The sequence below is a fragment of the Microcebus murinus genome, chromosome 11 (genome assembly GCF_040939455.1).
Source record: "Microcebus murinus isolate Inina chromosome 11, M.murinus_Inina_mat1.0, whole genome shotgun sequence".
Taxonomy (NCBI): Eukaryota; Metazoa; Chordata; class Mammalia; order Primates; family Cheirogaleidae; genus Microcebus; species Microcebus murinus.
In genome coordinates this window covers 89915770-89943644 of record NC_134114.1, presented here as the reverse complement: position 1 = coordinate 89943644, position 27875 = coordinate 89915770, and positions in this window count along the sequence as shown.

Below are 27875 nucleotides of genomic sequence, written 5' to 3'. Positions count from 1 at the left end.
ATAAAATTTGTTTGTCTGCAAGGCAGGTCCCATTTTGCCATAGGAGAAGTTATTGAAGTGCAGTAACAGGTATACACTACAATCAGACACACATAAACAAAGAACTTTTTTCTATAAGTTTCTTCTTTCTCCAGAGCCCTGCCTTGCTGAATATATGAAGACAAGTAAAATTTAATTCAGTATTAGTTGAATTTTAGTCCTTTTCAAAATTGAAAAGTTTTCGTCCTTTTCAAAAACTGAAAACAGTGGTAACTCAATCTCTTTCAGATAAATGCTGACATCTTTCAGAGCTTCCTCCCTTTCCAGACTTGCCTCCAAGATGAAGTATGGGTGTATGGTGTTTCTGGTAGGATTTGGATGCTCTTTGAAGTGACAGGGAAGAGGTTGGCCTGAGGTCCATGCTTGTGGGGCTTTGTCCTTTCCACTGGGCTGGTTTCTGAGGTTGTCCTTGTCTGCCAGGTGTTGCCATTTGAGCCTCACATCTGTGGCTGGTGAATTCCTGGTGGATTCTGCTGGCTTGATCAAGACCTAGCTCGATCACTTCTGGTTCTTGCCTACTGCCTGAGGTCTGCTTGTGTCCTAAGGTTCCCTAGCCCTGAGCCATGGGGTCATTATCAACCCATCCTGACAAACCCTTGGGTAAGCTGTGGAGACAGACCATGCTTGGCCTCCACTCTCCAACTCCCAGTGTGTAAGTGAGACTGTCCAGGCCCTCCCCTTCCATGTGGGAGCCCAGAGTGGCAGGGGAGCCTAAATCCAGACGTGTTTTCTTCCTATTACACCGAGCTCTCCCTCCCTCTCTGAAGCAGCAGGTTTGGGTAGATGTATAAGGGTGCGTAGTCATGTATTCTACAAAACAGTCTGCTCTTCTAGTCACAAACAGGAATGTAGCCATGGCTCCTCTCTGTTTTGAGTTTTCTGTTCAACCTAATTAACAGAATTTCTTCTCCATAACATGAATCTGGAGAATGTGATCAGGAAGGCCTTATCTCACTGCCTGCTTTCTTTTCCTCCTCTTCTCCAAATCCGCAGAGGCTTTTCACACCCTCTTCTTGTTTGCTGGGTCATTCTTCACACCATATTCTCTTCCTTAATGAGGTGATCTTCCCTGTTCCCTTTGCCTGGAGCACCAAGGAAAATGAGAATACATTGATTATTCCAGTGATACTAAGGAACGGAGCTTCTGATCAAAGGGTTGGCCATGTATAAAAGCCACCACAACCCTTGAAGAAAAGATAGAAAAACCATAAACCTCTGCAAAAACCTAGATAATAAAGCTTGTTCTAAATCTTATAATATCATCTTAATGCACTTTTTACCTTGGCATATGTAAAGAATTCCACAGTATCACAAATATTACTTTAGCATATAAAATAAGACTCAATTGTGTCATAAATTGGACCTCTTTAAAACCAGTATGCTAATATCACACACATTTATTAAATATTTAATTAGCTAAAATTTAGTCTGCTTTTTAGAATGTGGTTAAGTCACCTATGGGCAGGATAGTCATTAATCCATACTCTTACTAACAATGTGTTCCTAAAAAAGTTGCTCAACCCTTTGGATCTCAGATGCCCCATTTGTAAAATGGGAGTATTAATAATACCTACATCATAGGATTATTATGAGGATTAGATTAGAATAGCACCGGGCATGTAGTAGGCATTGCATTAGCATTTTATATATTCATTATGATTTGAGTGAACTGAGTCCTAATGTCTTAACTGATGCTTTTCTTTCACTGCTGCAAACATGGGTGTTAAAAATTATCTCTTTGATCATTATTCTTTGTATTACTTTTTGTTATATATCATCGCAGCAGCTGAACATTTGAGGTCACCTTTGATATCTGCAGTTGTGAGGGTTTGTAAAACAGAAGTACCTTGCCTTTGTGTGGCAGGTTCATTTTCATTTTTTCACTGTTTTTTAGACATCCAAAGTCCCTTTCAACTTGGATATGCCTTGATTCTTTCCAGCTCTTTCTATGTCTCTTTCAAAATTCTTTGAGCACTAAACAATTCAGGTATTACAATAATTGTAGTCATTTTTGTATCCGTTTATGTACAGAATTCTTCCATATGGCAGAAGATATGATGTCATAGTATTTGCTAATCATAGCCACCCCTGCAATGGTTATATTAAAGATGAGAAAAGTTAGAAGAGATCAAGAAGAGATGCAGGCATTAATGATGGTTGAGGAAGGAAGGAACATCAAATGATCTTTTTTATATGTGCATTTGTGGGATTACTAGTGAGGTAGCCCTCTCCTCTCATTTGTTTATTCATTACTGGATTATTTTCTTTTCTAAATTGTCTGTTCCTGTCCTTTGTTATTTATCTGTTAGGGTCCTTACTGGTTTGTACCTTGATTTTTATGATTTCCTCAAAATTATTAAAACCCTATTTGTCATATTTGCTGCAAATACTTTTGTCAGTTTTCTTTTGATTTTACATGTGAAAAAGTTTAAACATTTTACATAACCAAATCTACTGACTACATGTTTTGAGACATGTTGCTTTTAAGATTAGAGCATTTTTTCTCTCTGCAGAGATTTGGCAAAGAGTCACTTATATTGATCTTAAGTTTTTAAGTTTTGACTTCTTAAAGAATTTAACTCTTTTTTCTCCTTGGAGCTTATACTTTTCATTGTATGAGATATGTATATTATCTAAATTTTAACTTTCTGTCTCTTAATCAAAAGAGAAATTGCTTTAATATTATTTATTAAATTGATGGTATCTCTTTTGTCACATGTTAATTTTCTCTATGTTTGCACTATCTAATACAGTAAGCACTAGCTGTATGTGGCTATTGAGTACCTGAAATATGACTAGGCCAAACTGAGACATGCTGTGAGTGTAAAATACATATTGGATTACATATACTTAGAACAACAACAATAAGGGAATGTAAAATTATCCAATAATTTGTAGCATGTTGAAATGATAACATTTTGGATATAATGAAAATATATAATATGACATATACTATATTAATGATGTATAAATAACATAATAAACATATTAAAATTAATTTCATCATTTTACTTTTTAAAATGTTGGCATAGAAAATTTCAAGTTATTATATGGCTCATATTAACATTTCTGTTGGAAAACTCCACTCTACACATTAGGGTTTGTTTCTGCTACTGATTCTCAATGCTGTTTGCAGATTTAATGATCAGAGCCTTAGTATGTATTCAGATCTAATTTGAACTAGTTTCTTTCATTTCTATTCTTTATCTGTTTTTGCTTATTTATTTTTTCTTATTTACTTGTTTATTCTTCCAGATAATTTAGACATTTTTTCCAAATTCCAAGAAAATTAAGTCCTTCTAGGACTTTGATTTATTTGTAAATTGATTTTGATTTATTTATTTATTTTTTTGGGGGGGAACTGGTAGCTTTATTTATTTATTTTTTTTTAATTATTTTTTTTTTATTTTGGCATATTATGGGGGTACAGATTTTAAGGTTTCAATAAATGCCCATTTCCCCCCCTCCCCCCAAAAGTCTGAGTCTCCATCATGACCATCCCCCAGATGGTGCACATCTCACTCACTATGTATGTATATACCCGCCCCCCTCCCCCCTCCCACCTGCCCAATACCCTATTACTGTAGCACCTATGTGTCCACTTAGGTGCTACTCAGTTAATACCAGTTTGCTGGAGAATATATCTGGTGCTTGTTTTTCCATTCTTGGGATACTTCACTTAGTAGTATGGGTTCCAGCTCTAACCAGGAAAATATAAGGTGTGCTATATCACCATTGTTTCTTAGAGCTGAATAGTACTCCATGGTGTACATATACCACATTTTATTAATCCATTCTTTGATTGATGGGCACTTGGGCTGTTTCCACAGCCTTGCAATTATGAATTGTGCTGCTATAAACATTCGAGTGCAGGTGTCTTTTTTGTAGAGTGTCACTGGATCATTTGGGTAGATGCCCAGCAATGGGATTGCTGGATCAAATGGTAGATTCACTTGGATCGCTTTAAGGTATCTCCATATTGCTTTCCACAGAGGTTGAACTAGTTTGCAGTCCCACCAGCAGTGTAGGAGTGTTCCTCTCTCTCCGCAACCACGCCTGCATTTATTGTTTGGAGATTTTTTGATAAAGGCCATTCTCACTGGGGTTAAGTGATATCTCATTGTGGTTTTGATTTGCATTTCCCTGATGATTAGGGATGTTGAGCATTTCTTCATATGTTTGTTGGCCATTCTTCTGTCTTCTTTAGAAAAATTTCTGTTCAAGTCCTTTGCCCACTTTTTAATGGGGTTATTTGATTTTTTCTTCCTAATTTTCGTGAGTTCTAAGTATATTCTAGTTATCAGTCCCTTATCGGATGCGTAGGATGCAAAAATTTTCTCCCATTCTGTAGGTTGTCTGTTTACTTTCATGACTATTTCTTTGGCTGTGCAGAAGCTTTGTAGTTTGATCATGTCCCATTTATTTATTTTTGTTGCTGCTGTGATTGCCTTTGGGGACTTCTTCATAAACTCTTTGCCCAGGCCGATGTCTAGGAGAGTGTTTCCAACTTTTTCCTCTAGAGTTCTAATAGTTTCATATCTTAGGTTTAAGTCTGTTATCCAGCGTGAGTTGGTTTTTGTGAGAGGTGAAAGGTGTGGGTCCTGTTTTAGCCTTCTACAGGTGGCTATCCAGTTTTCCCAGCACCATTTATTGAAGAGGGATTCTTTTCCCCAGCGTATGTTTTTGTCTGCTTTGTCAAAGATGAGATGGCTATATGAGGATGGTTTTAATTGAAATATTTTTTTTTCTTTAAAGCCACAGGTGTGGTAGGCAAGAATTGACATCTTTAACAAGATTGCCTTTTTTTTTTTTTTTACCAAGGAGATAGCATCTTTTTTCATTTTTGCTTTCGTTTTTTACATTTCTTAGGAAACTTTTTCTTCATATAAATTATATATGTATTTGTTCTGCCAGTCATTTCTAGGTATAATATTTTTATTGCTACTCTAAATGTGAGTTACTATCTAAATACATTATCTAATTGGTTTTTGTTGGTTTAGGAAAGATGATTTTTAAATGTACCTATAACTAGACGTTTTTACTGAGCTTTTAAAAAAATTAATTCTAATAATTTTTTAGCTGATTCTCTTGAGTTATTCTTCTTTTCAAATTAAAGTGCCACATCACAGGAAGTTCCAAATGGGCTTTTATAGCTCTTTCTAAAATCCTAGCTTTAAATATCTAATTTTTCAAAAAAAGCAGAATAGTTAGGTATAAACTCCTATTGTTTATTTTAGATGGAATTTGCTCAGAATAAGTCTGTAATATTGGAAATCACAGAGTTAGAGTGTTTTTCTTATGTGTCCTTTAGATTCAAGGACTAGGGAAAATGGTGTATGATTCAAACAGCACAGCTACTAAATGCATTTGGGACACTCTGTATGTTAAAGAGCATGTGTATGTGTAAGACCAGTTGTAAGAAAAAATTGTTGACTTCGGATAGTTGCCTTTTGATGGGTGTTTGAGGTTGCATTCATTACCCCAGATTGTTACAATGGTTACCTGACTGTCTTCTCAACTGGGATTTCACCTTGAAACCCTCAGCCTTTTTCTTGGATCTCTGAGAGCCTGGGGCTTAAGTTTCATTCTTGCTACATGATTACAGGAATTCAATTTTTATTTGGCCTTAAACATCTTCCCTTTTTGCTCTCTGCCCATATTCTTTTACTATTGCTTTTAAAAATCTTTCTTTCTTTTCAGGTAGCATGAATAATATTTTTATTTTATTTTGTGAAAAACTAGTAGTTTATTTAAAAAAAAATCTTTGAGAGCACAAAATCACTCAGAAATGATAATGATTTTAATTTTCCTTGAATCTACTTATATACAGAATTTTTCCTAGTCACAGAAGTTATGATGTCGTCGTGTTCTCTGATAGTTGCTGCAGCAGTACTGGGAAAGGGAGGGGCTTTGGGGAAGGGATGTTTCCTCATTCGAAAGAGTGTTGCTAATCAGCATCATCAGAGATCCAGTCAAATTAATATAAATCTTTCAAGAGAGAACACATATTTGTAGCTTAACTTCAACCGTTGCCTTAAGGGAGAAAAAGAATGCTCTCTAATTATGTGTTTAAACAACAGTACCTGACTATCACAACAAAATGTTTTCTCTCTAGGTCAACTTACGGGGTAAAAGATGGACTCCAGACTTTTGCTGTGTCTGTGTGGGCATGTGCCACCTCCCCTCCTGCCGCAGCAGAATTCTATCAATCGGGGTTCTGTTATGCTGGCTGGTAGAAAACATGAATACAACATTTGGAAACATGAAATTGCTGTCATGCAAAGTGCATAAGCACACACACACAAACACATGCATTTAATGTGGAGTGGAAGTCTTTACAGAAAAATGTTATATTGACATGACGTAGGTGGGTGTGCCTGTGTGTACCTGTGTGACTGTGAAGCAGTACCTTCTAAACTGTTGGGACTTTTATGTAAAGGAGATGATAGTGTTTGGGATGTGGAATGTGACTCTCTTGCCAAGTACTCCAGTTGTCTAGCTTATTTTCTGGGTAATATAATCAGAGAAGCAAAGACCATAGAATCTAAGGTGTTATAGATCTCTTCAGCCCCAAGCGAGAAATCATTTTAAATGAGAAAAGAATATGTTCATTTGTATTCTAAGCAAAGATGAAAAAATATCTTATAAATTATTAATCTCCCAAGTGGCATGTATTATCCTGAGCCATTGTCCTGGGTCGGGCTGCATTTAATGGCTGCTCATTCCCTATTTTAAAAGGGAAGCTGCCATGATGCAGAGGACAGAGAGAGACACCCTCCCTCCCTGTCCCTAACACCCCCTCCCCCAAATACCAAAAGGGTGAGTTTTAACGAAGGGTTAAAATTATCAAATTTTATTCTTATCCTATTTGACCAGTGAGCTTCACTGAAAAACATGGATTTACTTCCTTCCCCTCAGACCAACACTGAAATCAAAATGCATTTTAAGCTGAAAGAAAAACAACTCATAACAAAGAAAGGAATATGTATATATGTATACACATTCACACACATGCATATATGCATGCTTTAAAATAGCATATATTTTAAAGCAGAATATATTATATAACCACAAAAGCAAGCCTTTATTTTATTTTTTATTTTTCTCTAGCATATTGTGGGGGTACAAATGTTAAGGTTACATATATTGCCCTTGCTCCCCCTCCCGCCTCGAGTCAGAGCTTCAAGCGTGTCCATCCCCCAGTTGGTGCACATCATATTCATTATGTATGTATATACCCATCCTCCCACCCCACCTGTGCGACACCTGATAAATGTTATTCCTATATGTTCACTTAGGAAAGCAAGCCTTATGACATTGGGTTTGAAGTACTAACTTTAAAGAATAAAAAATTGAAAGGAAAACATTTATTTTGATGCTGATAAACTTATTAAAATATTTTTATAATTATTAAGCACTATTATAAAAATAAATATTTTCTAATTAAAATCTAAAAGTTTTCAGTATAAATTTTCAAAGTTATTAAAAGTTAATACCAAATAGGGAATTAATTTTCTCCTGACAACTTATTTATGGCCAGAAATAGGAGATCAAAAAAACTTAGAAAATCTTGCAGGTGAATATGAATATATCTTCCAACCAAAGAAGCAAAAGTGAGGACAAAAGGTTCCAGGATTGTTCTTGGCTGAGATTCTTTATATATTTCAGGTATGGAGTTTGTGTGCTTCAGGTAGTGTTTATGTATTTTAAGTGCAGTTTATGTAGTTCAGGCTTAGAGTATTTAGCCAACTAATGTGTGTAGCTCATACTATGATAAAAAATGCGATCCTTGTAATAGTTGAGTAGGTAAAATTCTCTTAGATTCTGCCACACACCAAATTCTCCATAGTGATTTTGTGACTTGGGGCACAGTACAATGCTAGCATGCTTAATGATTCAGACTCTTATTGTCCGGAATTCGGGATCCATTCAGAGGGTGGCGAAGGGTTTCTCTGGGAACATGACTGAAGTAGGAGCCACGAGGAATATTTCCTGCCCGGAATATCTTCTTGACTGATCCTGCCACTGAAGCTCATTTTGTGAACGCTGATGAGGGCCGCTGTTAGAAAAATATGCTTTTGTTATAGTGCGGTTTTCTTTAAAAGAGAATTGTAATAATGATAGCATTTGGCAGTAAAACTCAATGTGCAGTAAAAGATCTTAAAATTGTACTGTCTAAAGTTGTTGGCCATCATGGGTTACGACATTCTCCTCCTGAGGGAGAAGGCCAGGATTTCAGTGGTGCCGGAAATTAAGACCTGCTGGAGGTTAGGTCATGGGGACAGCCTGGTCCACAGTAGGAAGGGGAACCCCCTGATGGCTAACAGGACCCAAAGCTTTTGCCCCCTCCAGGCTCTGCCTCACCTCTACTTCTGATCTTCAACTGAATAACCTTCTGACCAACCTAATTGGTGGTCCAGCACACTCCTCCTGCTGTTTAGCCCCAATTCCAATGAAAAAGGCTAGATAATTAAGCTCTTTCTTAGCTGCCTCGAGCCTGGTGGCTCTGGCTGCTTTGGTCAGCAGGTGCACGGACCCCGAGTAGCCTTGTGCAATCATGCCCCTTGCTCGCTGGGGCGGGTTTTCAGCACCCTTAGACTGAGGTCCCCTTGTTGGGTACTTTTGCTAGCCCATGCCTGGAGCCAAGCAGACAGCTCCCTTAATACTCGAGATGTCCAAATTATCAAAGACCATAAATTACACCCCATAGTGGCCTTACACTTGACTGCCTCCTCCCCTTACCTTGTTCACTGCCTTTGACCCCATTTGAATAGTAGCTCTGCACACTGCATTCTTAACGAGGTTATTTACTCTGCAAGTCCAATGAGATTGTGCCTTATGTAATAAGTCCTCAGCGTTGAGATGTGCCCGAGAGGGCAGACTTTTCAGCTGCAAAAAGAATTAACCTTTTAGCTGAAGATGGCCCTTGTTGCAAGATGTGCTTTCATAGCCCAAGTTTGTGACCATTTAAGAATGTCACAGTGACATATGGAGATTTTTACATCTACATAGACATCAGTTTTGCAAGTCAGAGTAACCAAGGGTGAGTAACAATCTACGCCAGCTGTGTGGTTAAGAATGCCAATTTATTTTTAAAATGGCTCTGAACAGTCAACTCGATTATTTATGAAAATGGAAGAAAGGAGTGACAATAATAATCAAAGTTCACTTGCAATTTCCAACCTCATTTGGACAAGTTGTTCAACCTGCTCTCTGTCTCCTGGTAGGAAGGAGAAAAAGCGAATGAGTCAGAGAATGGACACATAAGATACTCAGGATATTGGAATTCTTGGGATGTGAGAGAAAATGTTTCTTAGTCTTATAAATGTTTACTGAGTTGTTTAGACTGATTTGATAAGTATAACTGGGAATTGGCACAGGTAGGTATTCAACAAATTCTAATTTCCCTCACCCTCAATGGTCCCTGCCTTATTTATATGTATGTGCTGGATGCATTTATTCATATTGATAGCACCTGCATCCCAAATACTCAGCTGCTGCCAGGCATTATCTCTCTCTCTCCCTCTCCCTCTCCCTCTCTCTCTCTCTCTCTCTCTCTCTCTCTCTCTCTCTCTCTCTCTCTCTCTCTCTCTCTCTCTCTCTCTCTCACACACACACACACTCACTCCACTTTAGGTGCTATGCACACTCTTATAACCCTAAACACTCCCCTTCTGTCCTCTTCTCTTCTCCTTTCACCCCAGTGTGTTTTTACTTCTTATATGCTTGTCATGGGATAGAGGGCTTGGCCCAATGAATGGCATTGAGAAAGGAGGAAAAATGATGCCAACAAACAGTAAGATAAAAGTCTTAGATCTTGGTGGAGCTGAAGAATGTTTATATTCAAAAGGCCCCTCTTGAATGTGGATCAAGTGGTAGTTGTGTGCTGTCCTACTTTTCGATGCCACTTGGGGAAGCAATGATGATTGCAGGATGAAAGGGGTATAGAAAAGTCAAACAGAGCAGATTCAGAATGGTCTCAAACACAAAATATGAGAACAGTGGTTTCACCATAATACTGCATCCTCCACCAAGCGTGAAATTCTAGTATGCTGCTATGGAGCCCTCATTTAAAATGGAAGAAAAACACAGACCCTTGAGCTCTCTCAGTTTTTACCTGCTTTTCTACGGTGAAGCAGGGTTATATAATTAAAGGGTTGCTGAAAGGAGGGAAGAAATGACTTTAACTCAGTGTTACCATAGGGAAGGGACTATATCAGAGCTGCCTGCAGGTTCCCTGGGACTCATCTGAAATTCTCCTTAAAAAGAAGGTTCTCAAAATTAAACAATTGTGATTCCCCTAATTTCTACTGAAAATTTAGTTAATGGACAGAAATTAAAGTTTTCTTAAATTTTTGGCTTCTGCTACTGTTTGTCTATGGTATAATAGAATCTGGAACAAGATGGTGTATAAATTAACCCCAAACAATAGACTTTAATTTCAACAGGTTGCCACTGCATGGCACACAAAGAGAGCTCCCTCATGCCAAGTCCCACCATCTTGGAAATCAAGACGTTGTACTTGCAAGACCACACATCTTAGAGTCCTTGTTTCATACTTAACTTTTTCTGCTTACTGCCCTCGCTCCTCATCAGGAATCTCTCTCGCTCCTTCGATTTCAGTTTTCACCGAGATTCTGCAAATTGGGATAATGACAAGGAAACCATAGGAGTGTTTTGATGATTGGTCTCAACGGTGCATGTGGAAGAGCTTGGTTCTTATTACGGTGTGTGGCATGTACATGTACACAATATATGTTTTCCTTCTTTCCTTTTCTTGAACAAGTAGGAAAACCACAAGTAGAGGAAACAGCTTTTTAAGGCAATATGATTTCTTGCAAAGTAACCTAGACCAGTGTTTTCAGGTTTTTCTTAAATCTTACCTGAAAGACCAATATTAAACAGATAAAAATGGAGCTTAGGTAGGGTCCTGGAACTTCCATTCCTCAGTTTCTGAAGCTGCATCCAGTTGTGTTTTGTGGGAATGGCACTCCCAGTTCCATGTACATAGTGATGCACTGAGGTGTACACACTCTATCTCCTTGAGCTATGCCAACTCTGTGCCATCGGTAACTTATTAGAATTACTTTTACCCCTAATTTACTTATTTATCTGAGATATTTTTCATGGTATCAGATACTGGGTTCACAAAGACTATAGCAGAATTCTGTACCACACATTCTTTCTGAAACAAAAGGAAGACAAGCACATGCTTAGGGGATTCTGAAGCACCAAGTGTTTAGACTTGAGATATGCATAAACTTTCCTCGAGGCATGGCATTGTGTGAAAGGGCATTCCATTTTTAGGTAACACGATCCAGCTATCAGCGCATTTCCCAAGGATTATTGCTTGTCCTCAGGTGCACTCTGATGCCTAGTGTCAAGGTGAATTAGAATATTTCCTGAAATCCCTGGCATATAGTGCATTTCCTGCTGACAATTTATAAACAATACATTTTAGTAGAAACTTACCAAAAAGTTTCTTGAATAACTGAGCTCCCTTATATGTGCTCATTGATGCTTAACTGGGTGGAGCATCAGCACCTAGAATATTAAATCATTTTTACACAATTAGGTTGTGTGCTTATGAATACTAACAAGTGAATAAGTGTGGGTTGTTTATTTTCTTCCCGAGGATTATAAATTCTTTTGGCAGATACTGTCTCTTTCTATTTCACTGTGTAATATGTGCCTAGAGGCAACTGTTCTTTGCCAGAGTGCATCCTCCAAATAGAAATCGAAGAAGTTAAAGAATGTCCTGAAATGTATGTGTCAAATAAGTTGTATTTTCCCTAATCCATGCACCAACCACTTGGTGGCTGTCCTCATCTGTTATACTTATTAGGTTGTTTTTCAAAAGAGAAGTGCAATTAAAATTGGTAAAGTATAGATTGCCATACTTCATTTTTGATTTGGGACAAATACTTAAATGGCTAATTTAAGAACTAAATTTTAAATTTAAACTGCAGTTGGTAATAGTTTGTGATTTGAAAAGTACCCTATGATTTCATTGTGTTTGTTTATTTGTTTGCTTTGCTGTATCTCATTTTGTCTACCAACTGCAGTAGAGTTCTTGAAGTTCAGGGCTACCCCATCTACACCGGGCACTTGAATGAGATGTAATACCTTTGGAGTCTGATTGTTGGGTCAGAGAGCATGGAACCTATTTTTATTCTCAGGAGGAGAGAAGTCCTGGATTACAGTGAGACAAGCAATGAGAGGAAGAGAAAAAAGAAAAAAATTGCGTCTCTCTGGATTTTCTGAATCCAGTGGCCCATATGACTAATCAACTGCTTCAGGCAGTCAGTGCCATGTTGTGGATATATAAGTCAACACCCACCAGCATAATTCTGTCACATGTTTTCTTGGTAATCTTCATTTTCTATAGTTTTTTTTTTCATATTTCTTTTTTCTTTTGTCTTCCAATCTATTTAGGGGGTACAAGTGCAGTTTTGTTGGATATAATGTGGATATAATGTATAGCTGTGAGGTCTAGGGCTTTTAGTGTACCTGTCGCTCAAATAGCATACACTGTAACCAATAGATATTTCTTCATCCCTCGCCCCTCTCCTACCCTCCCTTTGGAATCTCTAATGTCTATTATTTTACTCTGTAAGACCATGCTTACCCATACCTTAGTTCCCAATTATAAGTAAAAATGTGGTATTTGATTTTCTGTTCCTGAGTTACTTCATTTATGATAATGGCCTCCAGTTCCATCCAAGTTCCTGCAAAAGGCATTATTTACTCTTTTTTATGGCTGAATAGTATTCTATAGTGTGTGTATACACATCACATTTTCTTTATCCTCTCATTGCTTGATGGGCACCTAGGTTGATTCTATATCTTTGCAATTGTGAATCGCAATAAACATACAGGTACAGGTATATTTTTGATACAATGGCTTCTTTTCCTTTGGGTAGATATCCAGAAGTGGGATTGCAGGATTGAATGGTATATCTATTTTTAGTTCTTTGAGAAATCTCCATACTGTTTTCCCTAGAGTTTGTACTAATTTACATTCCCACCAATGGTGTATAAGTATTCCTTTTTCATTACATTCATACCAACATCTACTGTGTTTTTTTTTGACTTTTTAATAATGGCCATTCTTACTAGAATAAGAGGGTAAAAATACCTAAGAGGGTAAAATGTAGTTTTAATTTTCATTTCTCCGATGATTAGAAATATTGGATATTTTTTCATATTTTTTGGCCATTTGTATAGCTTCTTTTTAATTTATTTTTTATTTCAAAATATTAAGAGGGTACAAATATTTTTGTTACATGGGTACCTTTTATGATGCTTAAGTCAGGGCTTTTAGTATGCCCATTGTCTGAATAGTATTCATTGGACCTGATAGGTAAATTTTTACCTCTCTTCCTTTCCCCCTTCTTGATTTCCAATGACCTTTACATCTCTTTGTGCCTGTGTGTGCCCATTGATTAGCTTCCATTTATTAGAGGGCACATGTGGTGTTTGTTTTTCCATTCAGCCATTTGTATATTTTCTTTTGAAAAATGTCTGTTCATGTCATTTGCCCATTTTTTAATGGGGTTATTTGGTTTTTTCTTACTGAGTTGATTGAATTCCTTGTAGATTCTGGATATTAGAGGCATAGTCTGTGAATATTTTCTCTCGTTGAATTATTATTCAATTATTTCTTTTGTTGTACAGAAGCTAATTAGTTCAATTAAGTCCCATTTGTTTAGTTTTGTTTTTGTCACATTTGCTTTTGGTGTCTTAGTCATAAATTGTTTGCCTAGGCCAATGTCTAAAAGAGTTTTTCCTAGGGTTTCTTGTAGAATTTTTATGATTTCAGATCTTACATTTAATTTATCTTGAGTTAATTTTTGTATATTATGAAAGATAGGAATCTTTTTTATATAGCTATACAATTATCCCAACACCTTTTATTGAATAGTATGTCCTTTCCCTAGTGTGTGTTTTGTCTGCTTTGTCAAAGATAAGTTAGTTACAGGCATATATCTTTATTTCTGGGTTCTCTATTCTGTTCCATTTATCTATGTGTCTGTTTTTATACTAGTACCATGCTGTTTGGTTACTATTGCCTTGTGGTATAATTTGAAGTCAGGACATGTGATGCCTCTAGTTTTGTTCTTTCTCTTTAGGGTTGTTTTTTATCTATTCATGTTCTTTTTGGATTCCACATAACTCTTTTTTTTCTAATTCTGTGAAAAATTATGTTGGTGTTTTGATAGGAATTGTACCCATTAGGTAGGTTTTCACCCATTTCCTCCTCTCTCTCCCCTCTGCTTGATTTTCATTAAGTTTTACTTCTATCTAAGCACATGTGTGCTCATCAATTAGTTCCAATTTAATAGTCAGTACATGTCGTGTTTGTTTTCCATTCTTTAAATACTTCACTTAGGATAATGGCCTCCAGTTCCATCTAAATTGTTGCAAAAAGCATTAAGTCATCCTTCATGGCTGAATAGTATTACATGGTATACGTATATCACATTTTGTGACTCCACTCATGAATTGATGGGCATTTGGGTTATTCCACATCTTTGAAATTGTGAGTTGTACTGCAATAAACATTCAAGTGTGAGTGTATAATGACTTTCTTTGTATTTTATTACTGTTATTGATTTAAAGTTTGTTTTCCTTTATATAAGTATAGTTACTCCTGCTTGCTTTTGATTTTTATTTTCATGGATATCTTTTTCTATGCCTTTGCTATGAGTTTATAAAAGTCTTTTTTAGTTAGTGAGTGTCCTGAAGGCAACATATTTTTGGGTTCTAATTTTTATCCATTTTGGCAATCTATATCTTTTAAGTGGAACATTTAATCTGTTTAAGTTTAAAATTAATATTGGTATGTAAGGTTCTTTTCTTGTCATAATGTTAATTTTTACCTAATTGCTTTGCATTCCCAATTGTGAAACTATTTTATATGACTTGTGAATTTTATGGTTTCATGTATTTTTATGATGGTGATTATCAACCTGTCATTTTCATGTTTAGAATTTCCTCGAGCATTTTTTATAGGGTCAATCTAGTGGTGATGAATTCTCTTAGTGTTTGCTTGTCTGGAAAAGACTTTATTTCCCCTTCATTTATGAGTCTTAGTTTAGCATCATACAAAATTCCTGGTTGATGGTTCTTTTCCTTTAGAATATTGAAAATAGGACAGTGATCTCTCTTGAATTGTAAGGTCTCTGCTGAGAAATCTGCTGTTAGTCTGATGGGCTTTCCTTTGTAGGTAAATAGATGTTGTTGTCTTTCTGCTTTTAAAATTTTTTCCTTCACACTGATTTTAGATAGTCTGATGACTATATGCCTTGTTGAAGTCCTTTTTGCAATGTATCTTCCTGGTGTTCACTGAATCTCTTGTATCTGGATGCCTAAATCTCTTACAAGAGTAGGAGGTAGTTATTAATTATTATCAATAATTAAATAATTATCAATTATTCCCTCAAGTAAGTTTTCCACACTTTAGTTTTTCTTCTTCTCCCTCAGGAATACCTATGACTCATGTGTTTGGACATTTAATATAATCCTATATTTCTTGGATGTCATGAGCTTCCCTACAATCCATAGTTTGAATTCTTTATCTGTCATTTCAGAATTTTCATTTTGGTTGGGATCCTTGCTAGAAAGTTGGTGTTATCCTTTGGGAGGGAGTAGTTCCTTTTTATTCACATTGTTGGAATTTTTACATGGATTCCTTCTCATCTGGAGAAGCTATCACTTTTTATTTTTGGATTTAGTTTTGTTTAGATGGAACATTTATTTTTCTCTCTTAAGGCTGTGACTGTGGCATATTGGGCGGGGATTTACTTATGGGTGCTTTCAGGGGGCCAAAGCTCTGAATGAATTCCTTGCTTATCGCTAGCTTTAGTGTGATGTTTTTCTTAAATGCTAGTTGTTTGTATATTGTAGTGGTAGCATACTAGGCATGTAGGCAGGTTCTCTGCCTCCTGCTGGGAAGTGTGGATGGAGGTCTCCAGAAGCTTATCTTGTTCTCCAGTGCTGTGTATTTTTATTAGTATGAATTATACTAGGACACACAGTTTAGTTTCTAGGCCAGTAGGTGGTACCTACAGGTAAGAGTCAGCAAAACACCGTACAGTTGTGTCAGAAACTGTTATCATGGGCTGCACAAAATGACCTGCCAGTTAGTAGGTGGCACTTGCAGGAGAGAGCCAGGTGTGGTGGTGTTTGTGGGATTTATGTTTGGCCTATGTTAATCAGTAGTACTTGGACATTCCAGGTGATGGGCTTGAAACTCCCAGGGGTCCCTGTCCTGTATTCTGCCATCACTGAGGTGGGTGTAGGGGGCAAAGCCAGGTTGGGCTGGGTCAGGCAAGCCTGTGTCCAGGCTCCTCAAAGGTGGGTGCAAGCTCTGATTCCAACAGGGGCTGGGGGACAGTTCCCAGGCCACTAGGTTAAGCTTCCTGGGAGGGATAGAGGCATTTCTACCATGTCAAAGAACCTGCATGGGGGTGGAGAGATGGCCTAGAATTCATGGCTCAGCAGGCAGTAGTGGGACCCACTTAGCGTCTACTCCTCTGACCCAGCTGATCTCTATCTGGTGTTGACAGTAGGCCAAACCAGCTAGGCTAGTCTCAAGTAATCTGTATTTAGGTCATGAAGCTACCCTGGTCCATGAGCTTCCCCACCCAGGACAGAAGCCACAGCTTTTGGGCCACACCCTTCCTAAGCCCTTTCTGTGAAGGGAGAGGAACCCTGGCTGATCGCACGTTGCAGGGTAATCCTGCACCACACTCTCCTCTTGGTTCTGACCATAAAGGCTCGCCTTTGCCACTTGAGATCAGAGCGTGAATATCATCCTCAGATCCCTGATTGAATCCTGAAGGGATGGGACCGGGCTGGTGGACCTATTGCCAGTCCCTCTGAGTTCAATGGTCCTAGCCTGCCTGTGAAATAGTCAGGCAGGTCAACATGAGTGTTGTACTGCAGGCATGCCCTTCTCCGTGGGAGCAACCAGGCAGCCAGGTCTTGGGGAAGCCAGCAGTTGTGGGGCATGTGGTCTGAACACCCCTTGGTTCTGCAGTAGCTGGCAGCTGTCATGGCAGAACTTGTCTTTGGGGCCTGTGAGAGTGCCTGGGTTCCTGTCTCCCTCTGTGGGTAGCCTGCAGAGACAGCCTCAGAGCAGGGTTCAGGCCTTGGGGAATGGGTTCCTGGAATGGCTCCATCCTGCTTCTGCCTGGTATTCAGAAGCCTGTGGAACTCCACAGGAGTTTGAACAGTGCCTCTGCGTGGTTTCCAGGCAGCTCCCTATGCCAGTTTGGAGGCCTGGGGGTGGGGGTCAAGGAGCTCCTCTGTGGCTAGGATTGTAAAGGTCCAAGGCTGAAGTGTGGAGCCTGGGGGTCTCTCACTCCCCTTCCTTCTCCTTCCCTGGGCCCAGATCCAGGGGCTGCTCAAGGCTTTCAGTGACCCTGAGCAGGCAATCCTGTTTCCCCTTCCTTCACACTTGGTGTGTCCCATGGGCTCTCTGTTATATTCCAGTGTTCTTTCCTAGACAATCTATTTGAAGTATGGGTATTTAATCAACATCTTGGTTCTTCTCTGAGGGAGATGCCTGTGCCAGCTCCTTCTAGTCAGCCATCTTGCCATAAATCTTCTTGTCGTCTTAAAACAAAATTTGAAAGCAATGGTGTGCTTTGTTCTCTCGTGGCTTAGCACTAAACATTTTCTAATTGTCTGCTAGGCATCTGAGGTTGGGCTCCCACAGCTGTGCTAGGGGCTGTGTGCTTAGTATTTCCAGTACATCAATTTGGTGTATTGGTTATTTGCTTCCTATGCCCTGCTGACCACAGTGTACCTCAGTCCTTATACGTGAGCCCAAGAGAAGTAATTTGAAACACAGGTGAATATTAGTTGTCTATCATATAGGAGGCCATGGGCTGTAATCAATTTTGAGTAATGCTGGTGAGATTCATGTCTGGGAATCTTCAGACATACAACTGATTTTATCATATAAAAACATCTATGCAAAACTATACCTTAGTAAGCTTCAATGTGTGTCTGTCTACATTATTTTATAGGAACATAATATCCTTGTATCTCATGTTGCCAAAAATAAGCATGCCATCAATTGGGACCGGGCCATAGTTCTGTCACAGAGATATATTTTTTTAAATGTGGTGTTGTTATACCTCAAGCATGGGTGGCAATATGTTTTAAATAAAGATATTTCTTGTCATTATTCACATTTTGTAGATGAGTAAGTTAGATGTTGTATGGAAATAGTGCATGTCATAATTTTATATATAGATAGATATAAAGTAAAATTGTGTGCTTGGAACAAAGTGCATGCTTTTATTTCTGAGGTTTCATTCAGAGATCAGGAAAAGAAAGTAGAAACTTGCTCAACTTATTAGCAAAGAAATAGATTCAATGGCAGCTGGCCACTGATTAGGGGAGAAGCATTTTAGGATGAGTTGGACAGGGTAAAGACAGGGAGGGGACTGTACTCAGAGTCTCCCATGGTCTCTGGGAAATCACGTATCCTACTGTGTCTTTTGTGCAGAAGTTGGCAATTCTTTTTCTTCAAGGTGAGAAGGAAATGTGTAGAACAGAAAAACGATACCAGGGAGGTAAAAGCAACAGGGAATAAATGAAGGCAAATCTTTGCAGTGTGTTAAAAACCCAAGAAAAGCTTGCTGAAGTGCTGGTGCCCAGTTTATGTGGTAGACAGCTTGAGGCCCTAAGGAAGTTTCAGTCCTCTGCAACGGAGCAAGTAATAATGACAATACAAACAAATCAGTATTGATAGCTGACAGTTACAGAGAAATTTCTAGGTGTAGGTTACTGTGATAAGCATTTGACATGCATACTCTTGTTCAATATATTGGTCACAGAAAGACGATGATACATTTCACAAATAAGAAAATTAAGGTGTGCAGAGGATAACCATTTACAGTTAAAATTAAATAGCTTATTTAAGGTCATCCAACTATTATTTATAATGAGTTAAATTTAATCAAGGAAGGAACTAAATTTCTCCTAAGTGCTTGTAATTCTGTAATTTTTTTCTGTAAGAGTAAAATGACGATTCTGAACCTTGGCTGTATGTTAGAATCACTTGGGGAGCTTTAAAAAACTGGTGCCTGGTCCTACCCCAGATATTCTTTAATTGATCCTGGGGTGTGACTTGGTAGTTTTAAAAGCTCCTCAGGTGATGCTAACGTGGTAGCCAAGGTGAGAACACTCGCTCTGAAGTATTGTTTTTTTCTTTGGATAGTCACTTGATTTCACCTTTTAATCAAAATTTGTGAACGTGTTATTTATTGCCTGATAACTTGTTTTATCTGCCCCTCCCAGAAGAACATAGGCTTTGTCAAGACACAAACCGTGTCTATCTTATTCACTCTTTCATCCTCAGAGTCTAGCGGAGGGCTGGCTGAGAGATGAATACGTATCATCTCTCCCTGAAAACAGTTATTAGTAATGACCAACTAGAAAGTATTTATGCTTCAGTTTTTATAGGCAACATTTAGCACTTTTATTGAAATGGCAATTGACTTAAGGTGTGAGGAACGACGGCAATTCCTACTGATAAATGACCACATGGGACAGTCAGGTGGAGGAGGAGGAGGTGAGGAAGCAGAGAAAGGACAGGAGCCCCCTGAGGTCTGTGGTCAGCGCTGTGCTCCTGAGAGAAACATTCTTCACACAGGGGCTTTTCAGGAGGATAAATGGGCTTTTATTTGGTTTCATATGACATTCTGAACTTCCACTTAATTTTTAAATTTTAACTTGTAAAATTGATGTAAATGAGGAATCTTGATGGAGTGCAGGATGTATGAAGACAACCTAGAGAGGAAACCTTGGTTTACCTCACGTGTTCTTCAGGAAAAGAGTCTGCGTTTGCAGAGTGTGACCTGGTGGAGCTGGGCTGGGCTGTGCAGGGGACCGTCAGAAAGCGAGGCTCTCCTATGTCCACTGTGGTTTTGGGCTCGGTGATTAAGACAACCAAAAGGCATCTTTCCACCTGGGGAATAATTCAGCCCCCTAACAGCTCATCAATCTGCTATGCTTTGCAGCAGCAACACTTTAATACATAATAAATAATTTTTCACTACCTCAAAAGGAATAAAGATTGCTTTGTAAAAATATTTCCCGATTTAAGGTTAACTAGCATCACACAATTGATGCTGAATCATACGCTCAATTTGAAATTCAAATACTTAAGATTTAAACTGAAATTTTACCATAAAATGAAAATGATTAGCTTGATAAGTTGTAATCTCTACATATAGTTCCAATACTTACAAAGACAGGATGTAGAGGAGGACTAAGTAAAGCTGAGTGGAAACCCATTGAGTCACATGTTTACATAATGCCATGCACATTATGGACTTTTAAATGTTATATAACAGACATTTTTAACAATACTTAGTATATGTTAGACACTGTTATGAGCATATCATCAATATTAAGTCATTAAATCATATCAACTCTATGAAGTAGATACTATTGTTATCCCTACCTTACAGACAAGGCGAAGGCACTGAGAGATTAAGTAACCTGTTGAAGATCACACAGCTTATTGCTGATACAGCCAGGACTCAGCCCTTGCTTGTCTGGCTCCAGAGCCTGTGCACTTAATTCCTATGTTAAATTACCTCTCTAGGAAAACACCTTCCAGGTGTGTGTGCTCTCTTCTTAAAACCAAGAGATTATTCCTAAGGAAAGAGGCCATGCTCACCATCTCAGTGAAAGATGTTCATGTCCAAAAGGAACACGGCATTTGTAAGATGGTTGAACAGTGACAAGAGGCACTATGGGTGCATTTTGAAGGAATGGCCAGTTTGGCCATCAGACGTGCACCTACCAGAGCAGCCCTCCTATCCATAAGAGTAGTTAGGACCAGAAAGGCCAAGTCAAATGTTTGTTCGAATCTGTATTAAAAGAGAAAGAAAACATATGTGGGAAATTTCTGGGTGGATTCAGAAGAAATAGCATCTAGGATGTGGACTGAGATGTGGCGAGTTGGAGACTCACTTCTTCTTGGTGAGTCTCACTCACTTCTTCTCACTTCTTCACTAGATTCTGTGCTGCACAGGCTTTTTCTTTTTCAATACTGTGCAGTGTTAGTTTCATAACATTTTCAACAAAAAGGAACCCCATTCTGTATATGTATCAATTAGGGCAATACGGGAGTCAGGGAGGTCTTTGTTGTAATTCACATAGAAATTGTAAGTATCTGAGCAAAGGTAGGTCAGGACGGGGAGGGTTTGAGCTTGGAGGCTGTTAGGAAAAAATAAGTGTTAGGAGTTGTAGACCTGTGAGTTCTACCTTGCTGGGCTGCTTGCCTGCTGATAGGAAGGAGACGTGTACCTGGCAGGTTTCTTCCATGAATGCTGGTGATGACGGAGCAGAGGAAGGCGGAGGAGATTTGAGAGAAAGGGGCATGTGAAGTTGAGGGTAAGTTGTATCTGTGGGGCTTGCTGGGCATCTGCAATACCAGGAGAGCTGAGGTGTTGATCCTAATGACTGGTGTAGCATTGCTGCTTAATGCACATACACTTGTTGGGACTCTGAATCCTTGCATGGGCCTTATTTTGACAATTTGCCTGTAGGAAATGTCGGTAGGATGTAGTCCCTGTCTACCCAAGTTGATATTTTTGCATTATACATGTTTTTAAGTCTAATAGGAGAATTAAGTGTCATGAATTAAAATACATATGATTAAGTATTTTTTAAAGCTGTGGTTAATCAGATCGTGACAGAGTTAAATGAATAAATGTTAAACCCTTATTAATGTTTCTAATGCTAAGCATTTACAGTTAAAATCAATATTTTCCTCAAAGTAATGACTCTAGATGCTGTGTTATATCATTTAGGCATAAAACTTTCTGATAAATATGCATCTGGAAATGATTTTGCATCTAACCTTTTAGGAAAAGTGTAAAAGTTAAAAGGTTTGGACAAAACCACATATAACAAATTATTTTATGTAGAAATAAAATGTTTTAATTATAAATGTGCATTTAAAACATTGTGAAAATATGAATTCTGTAATGTATGAATTCTAAGAAGGCAAGAGAAATGATTGTTAATCAACTACTGGACTAATGCTTGTTATATCTAGTAATTTATATTTGGAATTGTTAAAATTATGATAAAGTAGAATTGTATATTTTATATACTATAGTATTTGGGGCCCATCATAATTAATCTGTCAGCATTAATAGGAGCATTATTTTAATATGGACCATCCCACCCCTCCAGATGATCAGGGCCCACCACCCTTTTCTGATCTAACAGATCTGCTGGAGCATTGTGAGAAGGGGATGATGTCACCATGGAGCAGGTTAATCCATGGAGGGGTGGTGTTTCTGAGACAATGGAATCATAGGCACTTTTGTAAAAGATTCCTCATGAAAAGATTCTTATCATGGGAACAAAGGACCATCAAGAATAGGTAGGGTCACTCTCCAATACCCAGGATCTTTGTGGTTAAGTCTTGACATGCATATTGGGCAGCTGTCACTAGGGGTGGCCTGTTCACACCTGCCCACAGTGACGAGGTCAGTTCTCCTTCCTATTGACGTCCCAGGAAGATTTTATGTAGGTAGTGGCAGCTAGCACCTAGAGCAGTCTCCTTCCGTCAGGAGAGATACCCGGTATAGAGTCCAGTATAGAGACTGACCTACTCCATCGTGACATTATCCCCTTGTCACAATACTCCAGCATATCTGTTAGATGAGAAAAGGGTGGTGGGGCCCTGATCACTTGGAGGGGTGGGATGGTATTATTGTGGAACTGAGTTGAAGTCTCTTGAAAACTCCTGAGCTGAGACAGTGATGAATGACCTCTGCATTACATTAATATTCAATGCTTATTTTAGAGACTTAAAAAAAGTATACTATGACCTATAGCAAGACAAAGGAGGTAGACTCTATACGTACATTTCTCCAAATCTGTGTGAGCCTATGCGAACCTAGGCAAGTCATTTAATGTTACCCATTTTCATTATCTGAAGAATCAAGGTATTGGATTACAAAATGACATATATAGTTTCTAACAGTTTCTCTGACTGGAAATTAGAGCTCAATTCAATGGTTTTGAATGCCTATGGAAAATCATGGTTAAATCTTTGAAGAAAGATCTTAGCGTAGTGCATGATCTGCAGACTGACAAAGATGAGGGCTGATAAAAGGAGAGAGGCTCTTGGAGCAGCCTCTGAGGATAGAGGATGACTAGTCAGTCAAGGGAGGAAAAACAACAGGCTGGAGATAAGAAACAGGATGGTGACTGATAGAGAAAGTAACAAGGTCCTTACCTTCTGGTGATACCAGGTAGGGTCCTAGAAATCTGATGCCTTGGGTGGATTTGCAGAATGATTTTTTTGTAGGCTAAACTCAATAATGTATAGCTCACTTCTGCTCTCCTTATTTGCATTGCTTAAACTTAAGAACTAAAAGAAGAATAGAAAGCTCTACATTGGGTACCTAGACAAAAGGGGGAAGACAGAAATGGTGGCAAGAATGATTTCATAGCTTCCCGGTCCCCCATGCTTAGCTCCAAGGTAGAGACTTTCACAAATTCAGGCATATTTTCTTTAGAGAGGAATGTGGCTTAGAGTGAAGGGATGTTAAATCACTCCTTGGGGGCCATGCTTATAGCTGCCTGAGTGTCACATAAGTGTGACCTTGAAGAGAACCAAGGAGAAGGAGCAAGTTCCAGGAGATAGATGTGCCAGCTGTAGCAACTGTGTCTCTCCCAGCTTCTGTGTGTCAGAGTCAAATAATCTTCTCATTGTTTTCTCTTCTTTGAAGCATCTAAAGTGAATATTTATCTCTCATGGGTTTCTTTCTTTTTCAGACTCAAAATGGAGAATGCATCTGATTACTTTCTCTGACATAGAGATAAAAGTTTTATAAACTTAAAATGCACAGTTTCCTTCCTTCCTATCTCTATCTCCATCTCTATCTCTCTTTCTTTTTAGTTTGTTTGGTTTCAGTTTATCAGTAGAGAATTATCTTTTGATATAAATGCACACTTTTTAGATTCTTAATATTTTATGGTACTTTTTTTTTTTTTTTTAAGCAACGGAGGAGATAAATCTGTAGAGGAATGTTTCCTTACTGAGGCTGAAATCTCTTTTATATTTTCTTAACTCTAAACCTCTGAGGCAGAGGTTCCCAGATGTCCTGAGATTATGGTGCACTTAGTGTTTCAGTGTATTTTTCATAGTGCACCTAGACCAAAAGAATCAGAGTGAAACATCCTCACTTTCTCTTCCATATTGATTTTTATGATACTAGATTTTATCACAGCAATCACCCAAAATCTAGCTTTGCAAAGATTAGACCATTACCAAAATGAATATAACGTGATATAATGTTGAAACTATGAACTATTTTGAGCTAGGAGATTGTGCTATGTCTGAACGATGTAAAGTATTATAAATTTAAAATTTTAAAAGTATTAAAAATTTAAATTACCTGTAAAATTACTACAGCGTCCCAGGGCACTTTGGCACACAGTTTGGGAACCATGACTCTAAGAGTAGATAATCACAAATGGAATTTAAAGAAATTCTCACCGTAGTAGAGACTTAATTAGACAGCTAACAGCTTCTACACAGCCTGTCATTATCCAGATGGTGGGAAGTTGAGACTTTACAATCTGAGCAACCAGGAAGGCAGGTGTGGTAGTAGCAAGGAAAGAAAGATGATGGCCCTCTCGGGAAAAGGCTGAGAGGAAATCCTTGGCTAATTCTAACTCAAGGAGTACAGTAAGGGTCCTTGGAAGACCGAGTCAAGTTCCTTCCAAGGTGTTCCACTTCAGTGATTGCTGGTGAGGTGAATGGGTTTTATACACATGAAATGCCCAGTCTTAGTGTCTATATAGTTTCACAAGGTATTATTTGATATATGCATCATATAAATTTTTCTGCTACTTAAACTCACGGATGAAATTGTGTGGAGTGTGAGTCTCACTTCTGCATTTTATATAACCCAGTAACGTAGTGATAGAGGCAATATGCTACCCATCAGAATTCTTTAAGGGATTTGGGTGTTACCTCTCAATAATGTTTGCTGTTATAAGATAGCATTTCACAAAGTGTTTTTCATGGGAATTAATTGATGCTACTTGCAAATAATGTCCTGTGCTTAGATACGTTTGATGGATACTGGGGTAAGAAACATTAAGCAGAGCTTTACAAAGCCTTTAATAGTTTAGTGTGCATTGTGAATCTTTAGGAGGAAAAATAATATCATTATGTGTTCCCCAAGCTTCATTGACAAAGAAAACTTTTTATATTGAAAGAAACATCTTCTGGACTCGGTTTCTTAAAGTACACTTGGGGAACATAGCTCCAAAGGATCTTTTTAACCTGCATTTATTTTGAATTAATATGTGAACAGATATTTGTTGATCAGGTCTCTGATTTACCTGATATTGTCTTCTAGGTCAGGATTACAACTTTAACATTATATCTATGGGAAAACACAATGTATTTGAAGTCAGTTCTTTTGCATACTGGTTTTAGGTAATGCACTATGGTTAAGAATTATTTATAGAGTGTTATTGAGTTTTCAACATAGTAACACTGAAGTATGTCTATAACATAATTCATAATTTATTGATGATTTCCTTGCAGGTGAATGCTTCTAATCATCAGAGGATAAAGATACATATTTATTTCCAGGCATCTGTAAAGTCTCTAAGGCTATTAATACACATATTTTTTCTCTTAAATTACTAATTATATTAATATGTTGTGCCATATAAGTTGGGGCCCCCATTTAAAACAAAATAAAACAAACCCTCTTTCCTTTCTAGGTTTTCAATAAGTTAGGAAAAAATAGAGAAAATATGGATACCAAAATGTCACAAAATATACATAGTTTAAAGTCTGTTAGCGAAACAGCCAGGTTGATACTGAACAACAGAATTAGGCAGACTTAACCATTCAGTTCCACTTAGCATTAGAGCGAGGCAGGCCTCCCCCTGTATAATTTATGCCAAATGTATGCTTTCCTTAAATAAAGCCAGTTCTACAAAAGAAGAGTGGGGCTGAGCCTTGCACGCTTCCCAAATTTACTGGGCTCTAGGAATAGCGTGAGTCTGGGACATAAGCAGCTAGGAATTACACTGATTACACTGATGAGCACTCTTCACAGGAGGGAAATGTCAGGAGAAGGGAAGAAGTATTTCCCAGTAACTTGAGTTAGTGGGGAAGGCTCAGGAAATCCTTGTTGGGTGGTGAGATCATCGTATCTCTGTTTAGAGACTTCTAATGCATGACTCAATGTATTTTTAAACGTTAAGTTTCGGAAAGCATGCTTTTATAATTCCAAACTCTTTCAGAAAGCAGTTGTGTATCTAATCTTTTGTTTACAGGACCTACTCAGTCTAAATCAGAAAAAAGAACAGGCTCTAGTTACAAATAACTTAAGATGAAAAGAAATGGAAACTACTGCCTTGTGCTTATAAAATGGTGATCATGAGATTTCATGTTCACGACTACAGAGGCATACTATCTGGCTCTATGCTTCTGTTTCCCACAAGAAGGACATGGGCCTTGGTGTCGACGGGAAAGCGCTGCAGAACACAGCACGGTACACACCGCACGGGCTCATGTGCTTGGAATGGGGCGCATTGGGGCGCTCTTGGCAGCTTGAGTACCGCCTTGGAGACAGCCCACACATGCTCACTCTGGTAATCGCTGGTAGCCTATGGACTAGGCTCTCCTTCCACATGAAGGAATTAAACATTTTATTTAGGACTTGCTTGATATTAGCTAGGTGTCTTTAATAAATGAAAAGAACCAAGCTGAAGAATGATTTGACCACTATGAAAACAATTTGTAGGGGCTTTTGATGTAAACAGCTCTAGAGGAGCTAGAACTGTGAAGATACTCTGGCAAAGTTTGGTCTCCAAGTTAAGAATTCAGATCAAGCTAAAAGAAGAGTCTGTCCAAGCTGTACTAGGCATCCAGGGTTAGAGGCATTTTAAAAAAAAATTTCAATATATTTAGGGAGTGCAAGTTGAATTTTGTTACATGTGTGTATTGTATAGTAGTGAAGTGTGAGCTTTTAGTATACCCATCACCTGAGTAGTGTACATGGTACCCAATAGGTAATTTTCATCCCCTCCCTCCTTTTAAGTCTCCAGTGTCTGTTATACCACTCTGGGTGTCTTTGCACAGCTATAGCTTAGCTCCCACTTAAAGGTGAGAATATGTGGCATTTGTTTTTCTGTTCCTGAGTTGCTTTGCTTAGGATAATGACCTCAAGTTCCACCCAAGTTGCTGCAAAAGACATCATTTCTTTCCTTTTTATGGCTGAGTAGTATTCCATGGTATGTTTTATTTATAAACACAGACACACACCACACTTTCTTTATCCACTCATTGGTGGATAGACACAGGCTGATTCCATATCTTTGAGATTGCGTATTGTGCTTAGAAGCAGTTTTTAACACTTCAGTCTAACACTCTCCCAACTGAGCCATTTTGGCTGCCTTAGTTTTTAATGCTTAATAACAAAACTAATAGTAGTCCAGCTATTTCTTTAAATCGCTTTTTATTTGAATGTCTTCAAAACACAGTATATAGGATTAAAAATACTGTTCAAAGTAAATTTTAGTGACTTTAATATTGAGGCTTTTATTAAGTGAAAAGGGTCATTAAGAAGCAAAAGTATCTCTTCTTCTCTTCTCCATTTTTTCTTCTGTTCAGTTCACCACCTTTATAGAAGGGCTGAAGATACAGATGTTAATGCCATGGCCATGCACTCCTCCTCTTTCTGATAGTTGTACATCCAAATACTAGACCAAATAACTAAGAGAAAATATATATGTTCTTGAGTGCTGAGTTTTTT